This window comes from Gossypium raimondii, chromosome 12 (assembly GCF_025698545.1).
Source record: "Gossypium raimondii isolate GPD5lz chromosome 12, ASM2569854v1, whole genome shotgun sequence".
NCBI lineage: Eukaryota > Viridiplantae > Streptophyta > Magnoliopsida > Malvales > Malvaceae > Gossypium > Gossypium raimondii.
In genome coordinates, this window is record NC_068576.1 from 42,619,761 (window position 1) to 42,641,477 (window position 21,717).

The window sequence follows — 21,717 nt, forward strand, 5'->3', positions numbered from 1 at the left end:
CTATCCAAAGAGAAGGTTTAGATAAGAATCCCATGTGATGGCTCGATGGTCAACGGTATTCACTGCCCTAGGTGTGACCGGGGTTCAAGTTGTGTTAGTCGTGTTAGTTGTTTGGGTTTTGCCCTATTATTATAATTGATAAAAAAAATACAAGTTTTAGATAAAAATATTAAAATAAAAAAATGGCCTAACTTTAAAATTGTTTAGAAAAGGTTTGTTGTATAAATTGTTACTATTTAAAAAGTGGTCTATTAATTAAAATTGTTCATGAAACAATATTTGGAAGATATAAACAACTTTAAAAATAATATAATATTTAAATAAAAATATTGAAATATATGCAAATAAATTTAATAGCGTATTTCCCTTCAACATTGTCAAAGCCGGACCTAAAAATAAGATTTTAAAAATATTGTAACGATGCTATAAAAGTAGAATTCTAAAATTATGCATGTTTTAACTTAAATCATTTTATAATTCAATTAATAATATAATTATTATTTCAATATCATTTAATAATATTTTTAATCCTATTTATAATTCTATTTTGCATGCAAAAGTTCAGTTTGTAGTTTAATTATCTTATTAAATAGTTTTACAACTATAATTTTTAATGTTTATCATTTTAATTAATTTTAAACATAATTAAGTAAAATAGATTTTATTTTTAAAATTTAATTTTAAACATTTTATAGTAATAAAAGTCGTTAGCACAATGAAATTAATGAAATGTGATATCTTCGTCCAAGAACTTTTAAAAGCAATTGAAATTTCAAAATTAAAAATAAAAAATAGTTTTTTCAATTTATTTTTTAATTCAATTCTTAACAAAATGATAATTATTTGTTGATGAAAATTGATATGTATTGATCAAATTGGATATGGGTTTCATTTAATTAATTTGTTTTATAGCTTAATTATCATAGTTTTTTTAAGAATTAATTATCATAGTTAACACATTTTAAATAAAATTAATATTTTATAATAACTATTATAAACCCAAAAAATTAGTTTAAAAACATTAATTAGGCATATCCAGTCAAACAACACATTTGTTAAATAAATTTATGTAATATTAAATTAAAATATGTTTTATATAGAAAATAATAATTTAAATTTTATATAAGTATATATGGCATATTTTAACCCAATTTTATAAAACAATTTATAATTTTAAATTAATATTTTCTATTAATTGAAAAACAAGTATATATATATATATATATATATATAGTGTTGTCATGTCTCAACATAACGTATGTCATGTGTGAAAATTAAGCCTTTACATCAATGGGAGCTTAATCACATGTAAATGAATCAATTTAATCTCTATACTATTAAAAGAATCAAATAAAGTGAAATTGGAATAGAGTTAACATATATGGTTTAAATGACTATTATAGAAAAATGGGAATACAAGTTATAAAATAATTGGAGTACATTTAATATTCTTAATCACATGTATTTACCTATTTTTAAAAAATTATTTTCACTCACAATGTAAATTAATTTCTTTTATTTTAATTCCATACATATTGCATATATATGGTTATTACTATTAGTTTCAAACCATATATTTCATTATTTATTAGATGATATTTTAAAACCAAATTTATGTTCTAATTACGTGATTTCCACACGCATATGCGTGTGATAGAATTACTAGTATATATATATATATATATATATATATATAAAATTAACCGTTACTTTATATAACCAATAATTGTTCTTTTTTTAAATTATAAAATTACAAAACAAAATTATAAGTTGTATAAAAATATTAAAATATATAATTAAAAAATATTAAAATACTTTTGATCATTAAGAAATACTTTATATAGTTAATAATTTCATTTTAAAAATATATTGAAATCAAAAATAATTTTATCCATTCAATATTTAAACCAACTTTTCAATTTAAAAGTTCTAATATGAGGTAAAGTAAAATTTTATTTGGAAAATTCACATTATATTAAAAAAAGTTAGTACACTGTTAGTGTTTTTTTTAATTCCACAAGTAGACTTAAAAATTATCACATGCTCACTTCTTTTATATATTTGTTTTTTTTACTATTTTATTATATTTCTATAAGACACTTGTAATCACCTGACCTTACTTGTGAAATCTAAAACTCCATGGGTGTATGTACTAAATCTTTTCCTTAAAAACATAAAAATATAAAAAAACCTTTAAATTTATCTATTTCAAATTAAAAAAACAAAATATATATAATTATAATTCGAAAAATACCGCATTTGTTATTTGGAGCTCCATTATATTAATTTAGCATGAATTATAATAAAATCAACTTTTATTTATTAGTCAAAAAATTTATCTAGAAAATTTGTGAAAGATATTTAAAATTAAAGTTATCCCAAAATCTATTAAAACAGAAATTTTATTGTATTTAGCACAATCATACACGGTTAATAAAGCTATCTTCATTAAAAGAAAAATGTAGAATATATATTTTATTCTTTTTAAATTTGTGCGATAATCATGTGCATGTATTCGTATTAAAACTTAAATATTTTAAAATATTTTAATTCTAATCACAATAAAATTTTAAAAACTGTGCGTATTTATTAAATTATGTTATGTTTATTTGTTAATTTTTGTACAATTTTTCAACATTTCATAAATAAAATGATTTTGAAAAGTGAAAAATATTTATTTGATAAATAGACTTATCCATAAACCGAGCCGAAGCCTAAATTTAAAAAATAAAATTTCAGGTTCGAGTTGGGCTCGACTCGTCCTAACCCATCCAAATAACTCATCTCACTATTTTAAAAATGGATAAATCTCAAAATTATACATAAACTTTAGTCTAATAATGTGTAACTTTTATATGAACTTTGATTTACTAATGGAATCATTGAACAAAAACTTGAGACATAAAAACATGTTCCTTTAAAAATATATATTAATTCAAAATGTCTGCTCACAGTAACACGTTTTTTTCTCTTTTTGTCAGCTTACGGTAGCACATCGTCTTTTCTTTGCCTAATTTCTTTTGAATTTCTTTTTTTCTTTTTAGGTCATCATCGTTTTTATTATCTTTGTTTCGAGCAATGGAAAAAAATGTTGCTGATTTGAGTACAGAATATGGTGAAGAGGGGGATTGACAGTTTTCTGATGGAGTTGATTTGCAGAAAAAGGCATATGAGTTCAGCCTTATTGGTTGTTTTCTTACGACAAGTGTGAAACATCTTCCTGTGATGCGAAATACAATAGCAGATCTCTGGCATCCATTAAGGGGGTTCTAATTTCAAATTTGGAGGGAAATGTTTTTTATTCAGGTTTTTTCATGAGCTTGATATAAATCGAGTGATCAATGACACCCCATGGATGTTCAATAATCACCTTTTGGTATTTCATTGATTAAAGGAAGATGATGATCCGGTGCAAGTCCCCTTGGTTTTATCGTCTTTCTAGGTTCAAGTATATGATTTACCTCCTCGATTATTTTCTAAAAATGTTGCAAGAAATTGGAAATTTCATTGGATTTTTGTGGAGTATGACTCAAAAACAGCAAAGTCATGGGTACAAAAACTTTATGAGGATCCAAGTTCAAGTAGATGTTCGACTTCCATTAAAGAGACAAAATAAAATAAAGATTTCTCAATCAAACTTTGCTTGAATCAGGAAAGTTCCAGTGGATTAAATGAGCCATATTTAATCAGTTGACCTCTATAGTTAGGACTGTGTACATTCATCACGAGTTTTGATCCATAACCTATGACACTTACATCTACTTGCCCTGGTATTCTAATCCCTATGTTACTCCCTATTTTTTTCGCTTATTCATCTTATAACCGTATCATAGAACTTCTAAGCAATTGAAACCCAATTGAAATAAAGATAAACATTTATTGAAGACTCTAAATGAAAAGGAAATTTCAAGAAATATATAAATGGAAAATTTACTAGAAAAAATAAATCCATGAGCTAACTTAGAAAAGATCAACAATTTGTTTCTAGAACAACTCAAACTAACTTTGTACTTTGAATTCGATAAGAAAATTTCAATAGATCGTTTAAATCAAATCATTACCAAATTGTTAAAATTCCTAATTAAGATTTTTAAAAAAATTTAGAAACATTTTAAGACGATTTCTAAGTGTTCAGAGGTATCTAGCGCCAAGCACGAGATCCAAAGGATTTATTTGCAACAAAAAAGAGTAGGTACCTTGTCAGAGGCTTAGGTATTGGTACATGTGGTCTTAGGTATTAGTACCTAGCCTAGTTATTGTAGAGATTTGTATTTTGTCTTCTAAGTACAGCTACCTAGAGAAGGGTACTGAACCCCTAATTCATGCAATCAACAATTAACCCTATAACTACTTATTTTGACCTTAGACACTATGATCGTCGGTATGCATATGTCGAAATATGCAAAAATATATGATTGAAGTGCGATGTGTACTACAAGTGTACATGTCAAATTGTCAATATATGTGTTACAATGGAACAATGGAAGTATTCTAAGGATCGAACCCAGAGGAAATTGACCAATATAAAGCAAAGAAAAAAACTAGCGTGCAAGAGAAAGGCTAACGAATTACTAAGGCAAAGAATTATTACGGTAGTTCAAAACAAGTGTGTAATAGCTAGATTTTCAGTGGTGACGGAACAGCGGTTTCGGGACCACAATTTTCCATGTTATTTTTAGAATATTTATAGATTCATTATAATCGTATTAAAAATTGGTTTAGAAATATTAACGTTTAGATAGTTAATTAAAGAAAAAGGACTAAATTGAAAATGTGCAAAAGTTAGTGATTAATTTAATTAAATGACTAAATAGCTTAATAACTACATGAGGAGAGGCCAACATAGTAATTAGTCCCTAATAGTTAGTGTTGGACGGTTAAACCAAAAGAAAATGACAAAATAAAGTGATTTTTAAAGGCAAAATGGTAATTAGGTTAAATAATAATAAAACAAATATGAAATTTTCATCATCTTCTTTAATTTTGTTGGTGATAACCGAATGCCATGGATGTTTAGCTTGGGAGAATCGGCCAAGCACAAATTCTTTGCATGTGAGTGATTCTTAATCCCGTTTCTTGTAATTTTTATGTTTTTGATATCGTTGCAACTAGGTCCAGCTATCCCGTACCTTTATTTTTTATTTTGTTAAAAGTTTTGGAAGTTTCCATTGTTGAATATTGGATTTTATTTTATAAATATCATGTATTTGGAGCTTTGGTTGTGTTGTGTGATGATTTTGTAAAGTGATTTTGTTAAATCTTGATTTTTAGGATTAAATTATGAAAATGTCAAAATATTAAGGTTTGATAGTGAATTTTAGGTTTATTAGGGATTTTGAGGGCATAAAATATTTGGATAGATTATTTATTTGAGAAAATTAGTTAATTTGATGAATTTTGAGTTAAGGGACTAAATTACAAAAATGGTAAAATTTTAGGGTAATTGTATAAATTCAAAAAATAAAAGGGTATTAATTGTAAAATGGATTGGAAATGAAATATATGCTAATAAATGAGTAATTTTATATTTTAGATCAAGATATCGTATGTACTCGTGAAAAAGGAAAATAGCAGAGTAGTCCCTGAACTTCTACAATTACTACAATTCAGTCCAGATAAGTTCATATGGTTAAAATTTAAAATTTGTATAAATTGATGATTGGTATTATGTATATATTCTATTGTTGGAAATGAATTATTGTTTGAATTATAATATTGAATTGGATATTCGGTTTGAATGCGAGATTTGAGTACATTCGTGATTTGGTGTATGACGGGGGGTTTGGAGTGGAGATGGTATTGGGGGGAGATATCGGCATTTTACCCAAGTAAACCGAGGTTCAGCATTTTTTGCAAACTCTCGTGTTTTAATTTATGTTTGGCGTGATTAGGTGGATCAGCTCTTACGAGCTTCTGTTAAGCTTTCGAGCTTCTATTGGTGTATTTAGGAGGACGAGCTCTTATGAGCTTTTGTTGACGATGTACTCTTACCCGTAAGTTGTTCTTCGAATGGAAAATCTCGGTAAGGTGATTTATCTAACGAATTTGAAATATATGTTATTTATTTTTGTATTGATTTGAATACGGATGTATTTATCGATTAAAGTTGTGAATGACAGGGAGTTCTCTTGGATGATTTTTATTGTTTGATTTATTATAATTAGTTCAGTAAGATTTTTGTTTAACTCGTCGAACTTACTAAGCTTCATTAAGCTTACTTGTGTTGTTTATTGTCATTGTAGATTTTCGAAAGGTTGGACAATCGGATCGGTACTCAAGTCACACTATCCAGTTTATCTCGGTAGTTTTTGAAACATTTAAATTCAGATTATATGGCATGTATAGGCTCTTGTGCTTTTTGGTTAATGTTTGGCTTATGTAAATGTTATGAATGATATTTTGTGCAAATAACCAATTTGCAAATGGTATGAGAATGAGGTATAGTTGTTATGCTAGTATGTGTGGTTTATATATATTTGAATTGTTGTGATTGTGGTAACTTTATTAGGTATATTGATTTGGTATTGCTTGAATGAGTTGATGAATTGAATTAATGTGTATTTTGAGGTAAAGTTGTATTTAATTGTGGTACCAATGAGGGTACATTGGTTAGGCACATATTAGGTTGGTTTTGATGTGTTTTTACCCGATTAATGTCATTTTGATTTGGTATTTTGGTTAGTATTTGAGTTTCTTAAGGTCTAAGCAATTTGAAATGATAAACTTGTGTTTTAGGTTCATTTTGAGGCCACACGGCCTGAGGCAAGGGCGTTTGTCTCAGTCGTGTGTCCCTTGTAGGTTCAAGGCAAGTAAGTTAGGCTGTTACATGGTTTAGCACACGGTTTGGCATACAGGTGTGTGAGATCATTTCGAAGGGTACACGGCCTGACACACGAACGTGTGGCTTGGCCATGTGACCCAAGTCAGTGAGTTACACGGGTACGAACATGGACTGGGACACAATCATGTGTCCCTATTTCGAATGTCCACACGACCTGAGACATGGGCATGTGTCTCAGTCATGTGAGTCACACAGCCTAGCCACACGGCCGTGTGACCCCTGCAGTCCAAATCTTTTAAATTTTTCTTAAAATTTCCAAATGTTTTCGATTTAGTCCTGGAATGTTTCAATAGTATTTTTAGGGCCTCGATGGCTCGATTAAGGGACACTATGGATGTATTTGAATGAAATTTGATTATGTTTGTATTAATGTATGATTTGATTGATTTAATATTCCATTTGTCCAGTAATGCTTTGTAACCCTATTCTGGAGACGAATACGGGTTAGGAGTATTACAAAGTGGCTGTCTAAAAATTAATAAAAGTAGTTAAACATAAAAACTTTCAATTAACGACAAACAATATCGATTAATTTTCATATTAGCTATGAATTTACACTTAAGGACTCAATTGACAATTTCCTCACTCAACAAATTTTTCCTCAAGGTCTCAATTTAATCAAATAAAAGAATTTGATCGAATTACCGTCTCGGTCTCACTCAATTAAATTGAACTAAATCAATTTTTATATCTATGTCATTTCTTGGCAAAAAATTTTCATACAAAAATTTTCATTTATATAATTTTCATCAAAATAGAAAGATTGTGATTTAGTCTTTGTGCTCTTCATTTTTATTCAACTTAGTTCAATCTTGACTTCCTTCATACTAATACGTACTTCATATCATCTACTTACCCACCAAATAATCGTCATTGACTCATCTTTTCTCTATTTGGTAAATTTTCACTTTAGCCTCACCCTTTTCCAACTCTTTCAATTTAGTCTCTTTTTTTCTAATATTTCAAACTCACTCATACTCACTAATTTTTTTTCTGTAAATATAGAACCAACTTAGTAAGAATATTCATTTCATAACTCATTTCAAATTTTCCTTAAATTTTCACTATGCATACTCTTGGAATAGTACCATTCACTGTACCAAAAACTTTGGGCATTACAAAACCTCTCAATGGGCTTTCCAATAAGGGTAAATTTGTAACACCCCTATCCCGTGACCGTCGCCGGTTTGGGGTTATGAGGCATTATCGAACCACAAATCTTAAGTCTAAATTTTAGCTAATAAATAATAAAACCACAATCGAATCATGCACTATGTTTATAATTATACATATATGTAAATTATTGAATTTAGCAGAATTAAGTATATATATATACATAAAAAAATCAAACAACCAATTTTGCATACTTAACAATCAAGTTAAATTCATATACTAACCATTCAAATATAATAAAGGTATACATTTTATCAACTTAAATAAATTAAGAATTTCATTATAATTTATTCAAGCATATAATCTTACTATTTCCAAGAAACATTATATATATTAATTATGGTAATATAACACTCAATCAAATTTAACAAAAGCTTCAAAATAAGTTTAATTATTAACGAAAATATTATGGTTTATCAAACTGATTTCAAACTTAAGGAAAATAATCCATTTCCACTTGGCTACCTATATACTCATGATTTGAATCTACTCAAGTTTATTAAACAAACCCATATACATACAATTTAATGTTATTTAATCCATAGTCTAAGTACTTTCAAACATTTACAAATCATATATTTAAAATAAAAATCCGATTTTTCATGCATCATTATTAATTATTTAACACAAACCTTAACCATAACCGAATTTACGTGACTTAAAATAATATCATGTGATCCTACTAATTTTCCCTATTTAAAACCAATTGCACACCCAAGCATAGTAATTATTCTCTACTATAGTATCAAATCAATGTGGTCAAACTATTACCAATCATCTATTACATTATATGCCCAAAACAAACCTATCCTTAACTAATCAAATTATCTATCAAAACCAATATTTAAACAACAAATCATATACCGGTTTAAATGCATATAACCAAATTAACCATTTTCATGCATACTCATAATTGCTCAAACATAATTCATTTCCCAATTCCACATTCCATTTCATTATCACGTTAATCTAAGCTACAAAACAAATATTACCTTTATCACTCTCGATAATCTCATTAAACTACCAAACAAAAATAAACAATCACAAACAATACATAAGCATTAACATTTAAAAATTACAACTCAATGAATTATACAAACCCTTTTAAATTTTATAAACACACCTCAAACCAAATTAATATACAATCGAACTTTTAAATATTCCTTTACTCTATCAACATTACATAAATAATTCCTCTCCAACATTTACAAATACACTTCTATTTATAAATCATATCATATATTCATTTTGATACCAACCAAATAAACCACAGATAATATTCACATGTAAAATACTACCCATAAAATACCAAACTGAAATCAAGTCATGTGTAAATCATAATTCAATCCAAAACCAAACATAACGAGATATTTAAGCCATTTTCGAATGGCTTTAACATTTACATCTTTGAATTAAACAACCTTCAAAGCTACTCTATACATGCCATAGTTTCAAAAGAAATTTCAGTTTAAAATACCGTAGTTATTTGATAGTGTGATGAGCTTTTCTGACGAATCCCTTAGCTCGCAACAACTTCAAAAAAAATCTATAAAACAAAAGCAACCAAAAACAAATACACCGTAAGCTATTTAAAGCTGAGTAAGTTATAAGCTAAAACATATTTATTATTTATAATATATAACATTTATCTAGTACGGCTTATATTATATACTATATCATTTATAGAGACATCATCTATTATAATATCATACCTTGATTACAAGCACAAGCTATATAATCGAAAGTAAACTTATATGTATATATATACAATTATAACATTACCATTGAACAACATTTAATTCAATAAGGGTCGAATTAATAGCTTATATACATATATATTGATTTAATTAATTCGAATGCCATTTTCAAACATACATTTAATAAACACATACCTGAATATGTAATTCAATTTCATATCAGATCTTCATTTGTCATTGCCCGTTGAACCGTTTGAAATTAAATAGGATATTCAAATAGTTAAGAGATTTATACAACGCCAACGTCCCAGACGTGGTCTTACATGTAATCACTGATCGATGTCGTTGTCCCGACAGGGTCTTACAAGAAATCACAAGTCGATGCCAACGTCCCAGATGTGGTCTTACACGAAAACACTTATCAAAAAATCCCATGCATTTCTAGGGTTCGTACGGCTTACAAACATTAAATACTATTTGAATCGAACTCAATTACTTACCTTTTTTTTTTTTAACAAATACATTCGACCAAGACTATAATATCTTCTATAATTTCATTTATCATCTATAGACTATGAACTAATTGAATTTAACAGAATTTAAATGCTTATCGACTTACCTTGAATATCGATGGACACGATCAACTACTCGACTACTTTCGTTTTCCCTCGATCTAATTCCGTTTTCTTCGTTTCTTGATCTTAATTGAGCAAGACAAAGGCCGAATGTAGCTTTTCTTTTCTTTTATTTTCCCTAGCTAATTTCGGCTACTGAAGATGAACATGCATGTGATGTTTTTATTTTTTGTTTTATTATATTATCATAATTAATATAATTACCAAAATAACCTTTATGATTTAATATACACATTTTATATACAATGTACATAACCGTCCATCAATATAACTCATGGTATAATTGCAAGATAAACACCTACCACTAAAAGAACAAATCAATTTAGCACTTTAACGATTACTTAGCAACTTTTACTATTTATGCGATTAAGTCCTTTTTCTTTAATTAGTCACTTAAACGATAAAATTAAGACACGAAAATGTCACACAATCAAATTCACACATAATAAACACACAAAATAATATTAAAATATTTTTTTGACTCAGGTTTGTGGTCCCGAAACCACTATATCTGATTAGGGTCAAAATCGGGCTGTTACAAAATTAACCTGTATAATAATGGTGGAAGAGTGGTTAAGTCTCCTTACTTATTGCTTCTATCATCTACTTACCATGCAAAAGAGCTTACTGAATATATTAGGTGTTGACTCTGATACTAGTTGTAAGTATGTCTCATATTTTTTTGGTAATTGTAGTGGGTACAAAATTGTAATAACACAAAAAAACTTGCACAAGTCAATTAATAACGCAATTTTGTAAACCATCAACATCCATGGGGCCTTTCTTAGATAAGCCCAACCTCGACACTCTCAATTAAGTTGTAATCTCACTTTTGAACATATGAAGTGAATTCTCTAAACTACTTTTTGAACAATAGTAAGTGTAACTTAGTCTCTTAATAATGCTATTAACAATAAAAATATTTCTCACAATGAACAAATGAGTTCATCTTTGTTTCACTCAGTATTTCAAAGTTAACTATGAATTTTTTTAAATAGCCAACCATGGTCTATAGTAGAAAATGGAAGTTTTCAAACATGGTTATGAGCATTTGCAACTTAGACATCTTTACTTTTTATAGTTCCCTCATGAGCAAGTTTAAGAATATTCCATGCTTCTTTAGCTAACACACACATTTAGAGATTCTCTTGAAAATATGCGGCTCCACTCCATTGAAAATTGCATACAAGGCTTTGTTGTTAATTTTTTCTGCCTTGTCCTCCTCTATAGTCCATGTTTCCTCAATTTTCGAAGTTAGCACAGCTTTCCATGCTTTTTCATCAATGGATTTGATGAAAGCTCTCATTCTAGCTTTTCAATAGGAATAATTTGAATCATTTAAGAGAGGTGGTTTAAAGTTTGAACCTCTTTCTTTCATGTTTTCCATTTTACCAGATATAGGATCTCCACCAAATGTGTTAAGTGGTTGTTTTGATACCAATTAAAGGTTAGTCTAGCTAGGTTGCGATATGATATGTGTGTGCAATTAAGGACACAACTACAAGAAAACAACACACTCAAGAAATGCATGCAATTCGAACTTAATCTACGTTTACGAAACCTTTCTTAGTAAACATCTTTATAATATTCATAGTACAAAGTAAAATGATTTAAGCTCAACTCATTTCTCTCAAGTTGCAAGCTCACATTTTTATGATCTAGCCTAAATTGTAACTTCTTACTCTACAATCACTCAGCAAGAGCTTACAATAATAAAAAAAAATGGTTCTATCTCACAAAAACAATAATTCCTTATTTGATCGAATCCCTCAATATAATCACCCTAAAACTCTTTATATTAAAAATATATTATTCCACATATTGTAACTTGTGATAAAGTTATCTTTACCACTAAAAATATGCAACCCTCTTCAATTTTAAACATTGCCTCTTATCTTATCTCATCCTATCTTATCAGCTAAGTCTTCAAATAGTTGAAGACTCTTTTCTTCTTCTTTTAAGAATCATGTATAAAGTCCCTTGAAATCGAACTTAGAAGCAACCTTCAATATGCGTTAATCTTAAACTTTAAAATACATAAAACGTTATTACTGATTTACAAGAATAAAAAAAATACAAACAAAACAAAAAATTGTCAACTAAAATTGAGGTTGTGCCAGAAGTTGTGGCTCGAGATATAGTCACAATGTTTACCACAACTTATACCATAAACCTCTTTCCTAACAAATTTTATATAGAAATATAAAGGGACAAAACATTCTCATAATAATATAAAACTTACTTTGTAAAAACATATTCTTTAAATCAATTCTCAATGAATTGAAATCGATTGATGAGTAAAATCAATTTAAACATTTAAAAATAGTATATAATAATTTATTTTTAATAAACAAATAATACTAATCAAATTTGATACAACTCCAAGTGGTATCACAATTTATGATTTCTATGATGGTGATGAAAGCTTTCTAAGAAAGTTTTCCATCTCATGGTGTTGGTGTAATATCAATTTTAATTGAAAAAGTTCATGACAAATATTGTCACAAAATATTAATAATTTAATCACTTTAACACTACTTAAGTCACTAATTTGATCATAGGGAATAATTCACATTTAATGATTATATTCATGAGAACTCTACCACAAATCTTTTGTGACTGAGCTCTCTATAATTATTTTATAAGCCACTTTGTTCTATGGATTTCATCCAATACTAAATAATAACTATTATATTAACATGAAGGAAAGCCTTGTAGAATTTAGGCGAGTATATAGTATTATTGAATTCATACGAAAATTCTCCATTTTAACTTAATCATTTGTCCATACACTCATGAGTAGAGTTATCTAAGAGGCGGGCTAGGTACATTTCATATTTTGTTTTTAAACTTGATAGGTCCATTTGGTATTTAAAAGTTGTTTTATTTAAAATGTTACTATAATAGATGTAAAATAAAAATAAAATTATTTTCTTTTGAAAATAAACAAATTTCATTAATCAAAACCATGTAAACAAGAGACATAGGTAAAGGACAATCTAACTCAAACCCATAGGTGTATTCCATACACCCATCCTAAATCCTTTATTCCCATGATGCATACTCAGAATCAACATTCCATTCAATGTGGTTTAGATGTAAAAAAGATTATTATCATGTTCATTGCTAGCAAATCTAAGATAATACCTTGTGTTTTTAAAGTATAATAAAATAATGAAAGAAAATACTTGATCCAACTCTAAACTCTATACTCTATTAACGAATCTATGATGATAATAGAACTCTAAACTGGCTTGCAGATACTCTACCTTAAATAACCATGATTTTACTATTTTTAATATTAAAAAAATAATAATCCATCAAACATACCCTACCTTAAACAAGCATGATTTTACTATTGGAATATAACGTTGTGACTTGATCCATAACTTTACTCGTGATTCATGAATGAACCATTTGAAATCAGGTAGCAAAGCTTGACACCGTTTAGCAGAAGTCAACAACCACCAGCTATTTTTGTCCATAACTTAAAACCTTTGAAATTTTAATATCTAATTTCGGCGACATCCAAATTAAAGAGAGAAGCATGCCTTGAACCTGGGCTGACTAATGGTGTATTAAAGATGGAACAAAGTCAACAATCTTACCAACACCCTTTTTTTTTCTTTGCCAGAAAAGAATCCAACCCACCCAATACTAATGATTTTGTTTTAAAGTCGATACACTAGTTTGATCTAAAGTCGGTCCATTCTGAACCCCCAAAAAAAAATGAAACCAAAAAGCAAAAGCTGTTTAATTTAATATTTTTGTTTGCCTAGGATAGGCATCTTTGTAACCCTAAAACATTGAACAGCCGCTGTCAATTCGTGTGGAAAGCTATTCACAGCATTATGTGGAGGAGGGTGTTAAGAAAACTAATTTAGCATGACTTGAACCCATATACAAGAGCCTGGCTGGGCTGAGTGAACCGTTTTAGGGTTTCCTGGCAGTTCATTCCAGCAATGCATCACACAAATTGAGATATATATACTACAAAGTAAGTAATTGTTATTAAATTTTAATTTAATCCCAATGGAAATGCTTAATGGTGCTCTTCCACATACATAATGATGCACAGCAATCCAGGCAATGACTGACCAAGTAGACTCCTTTAACCCTACTCTCAATAATAGGGTAATAAAACTAAAAAGTTAGCCATGAAGAGACTTTTATTTATCTTGAGCGGAGTGAGCCATTTTCATTTATAAATGAAAAACCTAAATGGCAGCCAACAAGCCACGTTCACGTACCCACATAAACAAATCCCATCCCTCCCCACTTTTATTCTCGTCTATGAGAATAATATGAAAACTCCAAGAGCCTTGGAAATCGAGTTAGTGGAGTTATTTGCATTCCCCACAAACATGCCCTTACCCCAGCTCCGACTGAGACTTTCAACATTCACTTTAACCCATATTAAAAATTTTCACTTATGCATTTTTATTTTTATTTTTATTTTTTTTAAATAAAGCAAAAAGCTATGATGTGGCCTTTATATACGACCCATAATGTCCCCTCATGCCTATATCCAATTTTTTCTTTACTAAACTATTTCCCCTCTTTGCTTTTGAGCAGCTACATATATAGCTTCACTTAGTTCACACATTGATTAAAGCAATGATGATTCCCGGAAACCTGCGAGGATGTGTTGATATCGGCCGGGAACACAAAGGAAGTGGTGGTGGTTGGTGGTGCTGGTGGCATGACGACCAACGTTTCTTTTGTAAATACGGGTGAAAGAGATATTTGGCAAAAGAACAAACAAGGCTTTGCAATTGCGCTCTCCTGAGTTGCTAGCCTAGCCCCTACCAAAGAGGCAGAATCGGGAGAGCAGCATCGTTGCATTGCGGGGAATTGAGGGTAGCGGTCCGACTTTACTTAACTCTAGTACTTTAGAATTCTTACTTTCTTTTTCCTTGTTTAAACTTCTGTCCTCTTATGTCTTCTTCTTCTTTTTTGCCAGTACTTTCACTTTATTTGACTTTTTTTTCCCCTTTATTTAGGACTAAGTAGTCTTAATTATGAGATGAATATGGGATGTAAGAGATGCATACGAGGTAGCTAGCTAGCATGTTTAAGGTTGGTTGGTTGGTATTGGAATGTAGGATTTGGGGTTTGGATAGTTTTTAAACATAAATGCTGCCGGGAATGCATCGCTTACACCTATCATGTACTTGCTGCTGTGCGTTGAATAAAGAAAAAGAACATATAACTCTGGTTCTTGTTTTCTCTCTTGCCTTGGTTATATTTCTTTGTGTACTAGTGCTTGATATCTTACATGAAAAACCGGTAGTGGGTGCAAACATCAGATTTCCATTTGTGAAATAGCTAACAGTAATCCACTTTCCAGTTTCCATCTTAATCATTGGCTCATAAAAGGACAAAAGAAAAAGAAAAAAATGTTTTGGCCGTGATTGATTACTAAGAAAAAGAATGCAGGGCACTGAGACGTGTCCTTTTCAGCGACGGAATCACTATGCAAAATGTTTGACTGCTGCTCCTGCTATCATTTTATTTTATTTTTTCTCAAGCCTTTTGCAGAAGGATTCAGTTCCTGCCCCCTGTGGATAGTAGCACAGGTGTGTTCCACTAGTGACTGGGGGATTCTCTGTGGCCCTGCTTTGGAACTTTGGATTTTAATTGGCTAACCCCATTTTATTAGGGCATATAATGAGACCTAAATCCACATTAGCAGTATTATCTCAAACTATGTATCTACCAGTAAGAAGTTAAATCCAAAAAACAGGTGGGTTAGGCCTAGAGACATGGCTTTTAATCAAAACGAAGATACATCAACAAAACTAAATTTGCAACAAAGTGAGGCTTTTGATTAAAACATGTTTGGCCCTGTCTCTCCGGTTTTAAAGTAGTGATCTCCATGTAACCCTTTTCGACGCTTTTGATTAAAACATTAAACATGGTTGGCCCTATCTCTCGGATTTTTAAGTAGTAATCTCCCCATGTAACCCTTTCTGACTCCACGACAACCTAAAACAAGAAATAGAGTTATGCCTCCAGGGCTTCCTTAGGAATTTTAAGTCCACTGCATTACTATCACTTGTGCTAGAGGCAAAGGCTCTAATAATTATTGTTTTATAATTTAGTATAGTATAAATACTAATATTTTTAATTATTTATTTTTTTCATAATTTTAATTATAATTTAGCACAAATAGAACATAATTATAATTTTTTTATTTGCTTAAATACAATTTTTGATAGTTTAGTGTATATATATTTTTTCATTTAATGTGCTTAACTGTCATTTAATGTTTTTACCTCACCATCACAATTGCATTTGAATTCAAGCACATATCCTACTACAAGTTTTAACCTTACTACCACAGTATCCAATCTCATCGTCACCTTTATTTTTAGAGGGTGTTTGGTAAACAGAACTTTGGGCATTTTTTAGCTAATTTGGGCACAAATGGAGGATTGGATTGTCAAACCCTCTAATTGTAGTGTTTGGTGAATGAAGATTTGTAAAGGTTTGTTAAGCTAAAACCTACAAAACAAAAAACGCAATGATGGATAACTTTTTTAACAGCTAATTGGGAATGAAATATATGAAATAACATATCTGACAATACTTGTTCAAAAATTATTCCCTTTACCACATGCTCTCAAACCTAATAGGGATGCCAAGATATCAATAGCCTTCATGCTCTCAAACCTAATATTTATGAATATCCATAAGGTTAATATTTGCAAATAAAGAACTTAAGGATTGGATTTTTTAAATTTTTAAAAATATTCACTAATTAATTTCCATAATGAACATTTTAATTCCTTGCTAATAGTGTTTTATTTCAATAATTTTATCCAATAAAACTAAAGTATTATAAACAAATAAATACTTAACAATAAAATGTGACATGTATTTATTTGTTATTTTACATGTATCAACTTTCAGCTATCAGCTAAGTTTTATCAAACATTTTTAAATAAATAATTAATAAAATCAGTTGATCAAACTAACTACAGCAATCAGCAATCAACTATGAACCAATTGTGAAATAAGACCTTAATTTCATCGGAGCTAACAAACCCATCCAAAGAGAGTGAATCCATGGAGAAGCTGCAGGCTTTACATATTAAGTGTCTCTTTGTTTAAATAGTTAAATGTTGTTGTAATCCTTTCAAAATATTTATAATTCAATTCGAATTTTTTAATACAGAATTTATCCATTTAGTCCTTAAAAAAATTTATTTTATTTTAGCCATAAAAAATTCCGATCAGCAGTCCAAGTGGACTATTTCAAAAACTGGATTCAGGCCATATTTAAAGGGTTCTGGTTTATTGATTTTCTTTTCAAAGGAATGTCTAAGGATTTAGGGTTTCAAGAAAACTTAAAAGGCTTCTACTAAACAAAGAAAATCTTATTGGATTTGTTATTATTAATCAAGAAACAAGGGGAAAAGGTGTCTAATCATAAGGTTTGGTGATTTAATTTGATTAAACTTTTTTCGTCATTTTCTAATTTGGATTCTACTTATAACATTTTATGATTAAGTCCAATTTAAATTTATCAGATCAGATTTTCATATTTGGTCACTAGCAAGTCTTCATCTTTTGGCCACTGTTCCATTAAAACCCAAATAGAAAGCTGACTAAGATGTCAAGTATTGTTGATTGGTCTGCAAATTATGTATGTAATTAAATATTTCAAAAAAAAATTATAAACCACATTATCATCCCAAACCCCAAAATTAAATCCTAAATCCCCATTCCCATCTCTAAACCCAAACTCAACCCCTAAAACACAAAATCATTATACCCTAAACCCCAGTACAATCTCTACCCCCAAAATCATTAAACCCCAAACCTCATTTATCATTGCATTTATTTGATTTTCCTCGACAACCCAATTATTAGTTTGAATATTGATGAAATGTGATGATAAAAGGGGTTAAGGGTTTAATGATTTTGAGGTTTAAGATTTTGATTTTAAGTTTAGGAATGGTAATTAGGTTTAATATTTAATGATTTTAAGGTTTAAGGGTTGATTTCGAGGTTAGGGACGATAATGTAAGTTTATAATTAATTTTTTAAATATTTAAATATATACAGGATGAAGTAATTTTAGAGTAATTATCTAGGTGGTTTAATTTTATTTTTATATTAGATAAATATAAGTATTTGTTTATAAAAATTGAAATCAAATCAATAAAATTGTTGGAAATGTGTGGCTAAAGTTTTTCTCTCATGACACATTTTAGCAGGGCTAACGAGAGGCCGAAGAAAATTTGTCAAAATCTTTTCCTTTTCTTAGTTTGATTTTACAAATTTTCTCATTGAATCTCTTGTTTGTTCTTGGATTTCATGGATTTCTTAGTTGTCTTTCCCTTATTATTTTTTTCTTGATTATGATGGCTGATTCAATATTAAAAATCTCATATTTATGAAATAGAGTTTCCTTCGTTATGTATGCAATGTTCCAATTCTTTAGATTCTGTTATGAAGGCCATATCAAAGGGGGAAAAGGTTGGAGTTGAAACTGTGAAAGGCGAGACCGTGGCTGCATCTTCTTCAGGTTTTCGAACAGGTAACCTTAGAAATTAGAAGTCTCTTTTTATTGTTAATCAACCTCTTCAATTTTTTCCATCTAATTCCAGAAATTAGCAAATATTTTTACAGGGAAGAAAAGGCAATGTTGAGATCAAACTTGTTGGCCCAAGTATCTATTTTATTGCTCCTAATAGAAAAAAAAAAAAACTCTAGATTGGATTCTTGAATCAGAACAATGGCATATACAACATACAGCTATAATCCTTTGTAAATGAAAGCCAGAAATGTACTCTTTACAATTTGATTTGGAAGACGACTGTTATTTAGATTAAACTTGGAAACTTATCTTTTGATCATAGGAGTATGGTGGAAAATAGGCCTTATATTATCGTCGGGGATTTCAAAGCAATGTGCAGTCCCCAAAGATAGTTTAGATTTTAATGACTTTAAAACTTTTACATCAGCCATGAATGATTTCGTTGATTGTATGGAAAATTTGAAGGTTATTGATCACCCTTTTATAGGGACTCTGTTTACTTGCTGTAACATGAGACTGGAATCACCTCTCTTTAGGAAGTTGGATAGAGTATTGGTTAATTTAGCTTGGCACTCATGTTTTCCCGTCTCAGTAGTAGAGTTTCTTCCTCTTGAAGTAACTAACCATTCACTGAGCTTGGTTAAGCTTAAATTTGTTATTTCGTGTCCTTTAAAGCCTTTTAAATATTTCTCTTCTTGGGATGGTCACCCTGATTTTGGCAAGATTGTCTAGCAATCTTGGTGTAAGCCTATTCATAGGGACCCAATGCAACAATTTTTCTGCAAGCTAAAAAGACTCAAAGTTGTAATAAACGAGTTTAATATCACCCATTTTAGTAAAGTATCAAGGAGAGTTGGAAAATTTGCAAATGAAAATGTTAAGTAAAGCAAGTGAACTTGCATTCTTTTAGTAACAAGGGAAAAAATTTTATAGGCAAAAATCAAGAGTGCAATGGGTGAAGGTAGAGGTGCTCATGGGTCGGGCGGCCTGGCCCGGCCCGACGGCTCGCCCGAAATATGGGAGGGTTTGGGTAAAAATATAGGCCCGAAATATGGGCTTGGGCAAAAAAATGAGACCCATTTAGAAAACGGGTCGGGCCTTGGGCACCACTTTTTTGTCCCAGGCCCGGCCCGGCCCGATATAATAAATATATTTATTTTTAAAATTTTTTAAATTTTAAAATATTTTTAAAATACTTTTTTATTATTTTTTTATTTTAAAATATTTTTAAAATACTTTCAAAATTTTTTTAATTTTAAAATATTTTTAAAATACTTTTTTAATTTTTAAAATAATTTTTTTGTATTTATTAAAAAATAGGCCGAACCAGGCCAGGCCTGGGCTTATAATTTTTTTCTCGAGCTGGGCCTGGACAAAATTTCAGGCCCATATTTCGGGCCGGGCCAAAATTTTTTATGAGCCCGACCCAACCCATGAGCACCTCTAGGTGAAAGAGGGGATCAAAATACTTCATTCGTTTCATAAGCAAGTTCAAATTAGGCTACTATTCAAAGTCTCTTTGACTCTACTGGTAAGAAATTGGATTCCGTTTATGCCATTTCTAAGGAGATGATTTGTTTTTTCAAGGATACAATTAGGCACTAAGGATCCAAGAGCTACTGAATTTCAGACGAGTTAATGGTTGTTTATTACAAGTTTAAGTGGTCAAAGAATTGAAGAATGCTCTTATTTCTCTTATCACTATTAAGGAAATTAAAATTAAAATTTTCTCTATGCACCCTAAAAACCTCCTGTAGCAGGCCAATTTGCCCGGGCCCGTCAATAAAATAAAACCAAATTAAAATTAAAAAAGTCCAGTCCAAATTTCAAAAATTCTAGGCCAAACATGGCTCAAACCCAATTACATTCAGCTAGCCCAACTATCTTAAACCCAAGCGGCCCAATTACAGTGGCCCGATACCCCTAGCCCAGAATTGAAACAAGCAGAAACCCTAGGGTTTCTAAGATTTCAGCCGCCGCAAGCCCCCATGTGTGGCTTCCCCACGTGCGCCTCCGAGCCTTTTCCCTCGCGTCGAGCTGAGCCACGTCAACGTACGGCCTCACGCCAGCGACACCTGCAACAAAGACGCCGTACCTGCACACAAGCAACAACGCAGAAAAGGCAGAAGAAAAGAGCAAAAGATGGACAGCAAAAAAAAAAGGGAAAAAGAAAAAGCACATTTTTCTCTTGTAATCTTCATTATTTTCGGCCATAAAAGGCCATCTTTTAGCATTTTGTAAGAAGAAGAGAACACAGGCATATTGTACCAAATAAAAAAAAACAGAGAGAAATCAAAAGATTGGTTTTTTCTTTCGAAGGTGGTTCTTTTTGCCTTTTTTTTTTTTCTTTCGGTATTCTCTTCTTACCTTTTCTTTTGGTCTCATATAGATATAGAGATAATAAAAGGAGGCTTAGGGACGAGAACTTACCTTCGTGGATGCGCCGATGACACCTTCTCCTCCTCTGCGAATCGGAGTCGAATGGGCAGAGGCTCGGGACTTGAAATGGCAGAGAAAGGCAAACGAGAGGCGGCGCTATCCTTTTCTTCTGCCAAACTGAATGAGGGCCTTTATATTTAGGGTTTCCCCTTTTTAGTTTAGTTTAAAAAAGTTTTCATGAAATGGCGCCGTTTGGGTGGCCCTGACCCGCGCGGTGACCCGACCCTAGGGGGAGGATCCGCGTGTTTTCTAAAAGGGAGATATTTGCGCGTGCAGTCCCCCTCTTTTTGCAGCGCATTGCAATTTGGTCATTACAACGCAGCGTTTTGGGGATTTGGTTTATTTACCCTGTTGGTCCCCCTTCTTTCAGCGCGCGTTACAATT

General features: G+C 30.4%; 2 long non-coding RNA genes across 2 annotated transcripts; one reads left to right on the plus strand and one right to left on the minus strand.

The window, feature by feature from the left end:
• The first annotated feature begins 17,965 nt into the window (after positions 1 to 17,965).
• LOC128035545 (uncharacterized) lies at positions 17,966 to 19,393 on the plus strand. The gene is made up of 2 exons (XR_008191948.1): positions 17,966 to 18,894; positions 18,987 to 19,393. It is a non-coding gene; the product is annotated as an uncharacterized LOC128035545 (long non-coding RNA).
• A 1,284-nt stretch (positions 19,394 to 20,677) lies between these two features.
• Positions 20,678 to 21,469, minus strand: LOC105764253 (uncharacterized). The gene is made up of 2 exons (XR_001124576.2): positions 21,325 to 21,469; positions 20,678 to 20,989 (listed from the first exon to the last, which is right to left on the minus strand). It is a non-coding gene; the product is annotated as an uncharacterized LOC105764253 (long non-coding RNA).
• Between the last annotated feature and the right edge of the window lie 248 nt (positions 21,470 to 21,717).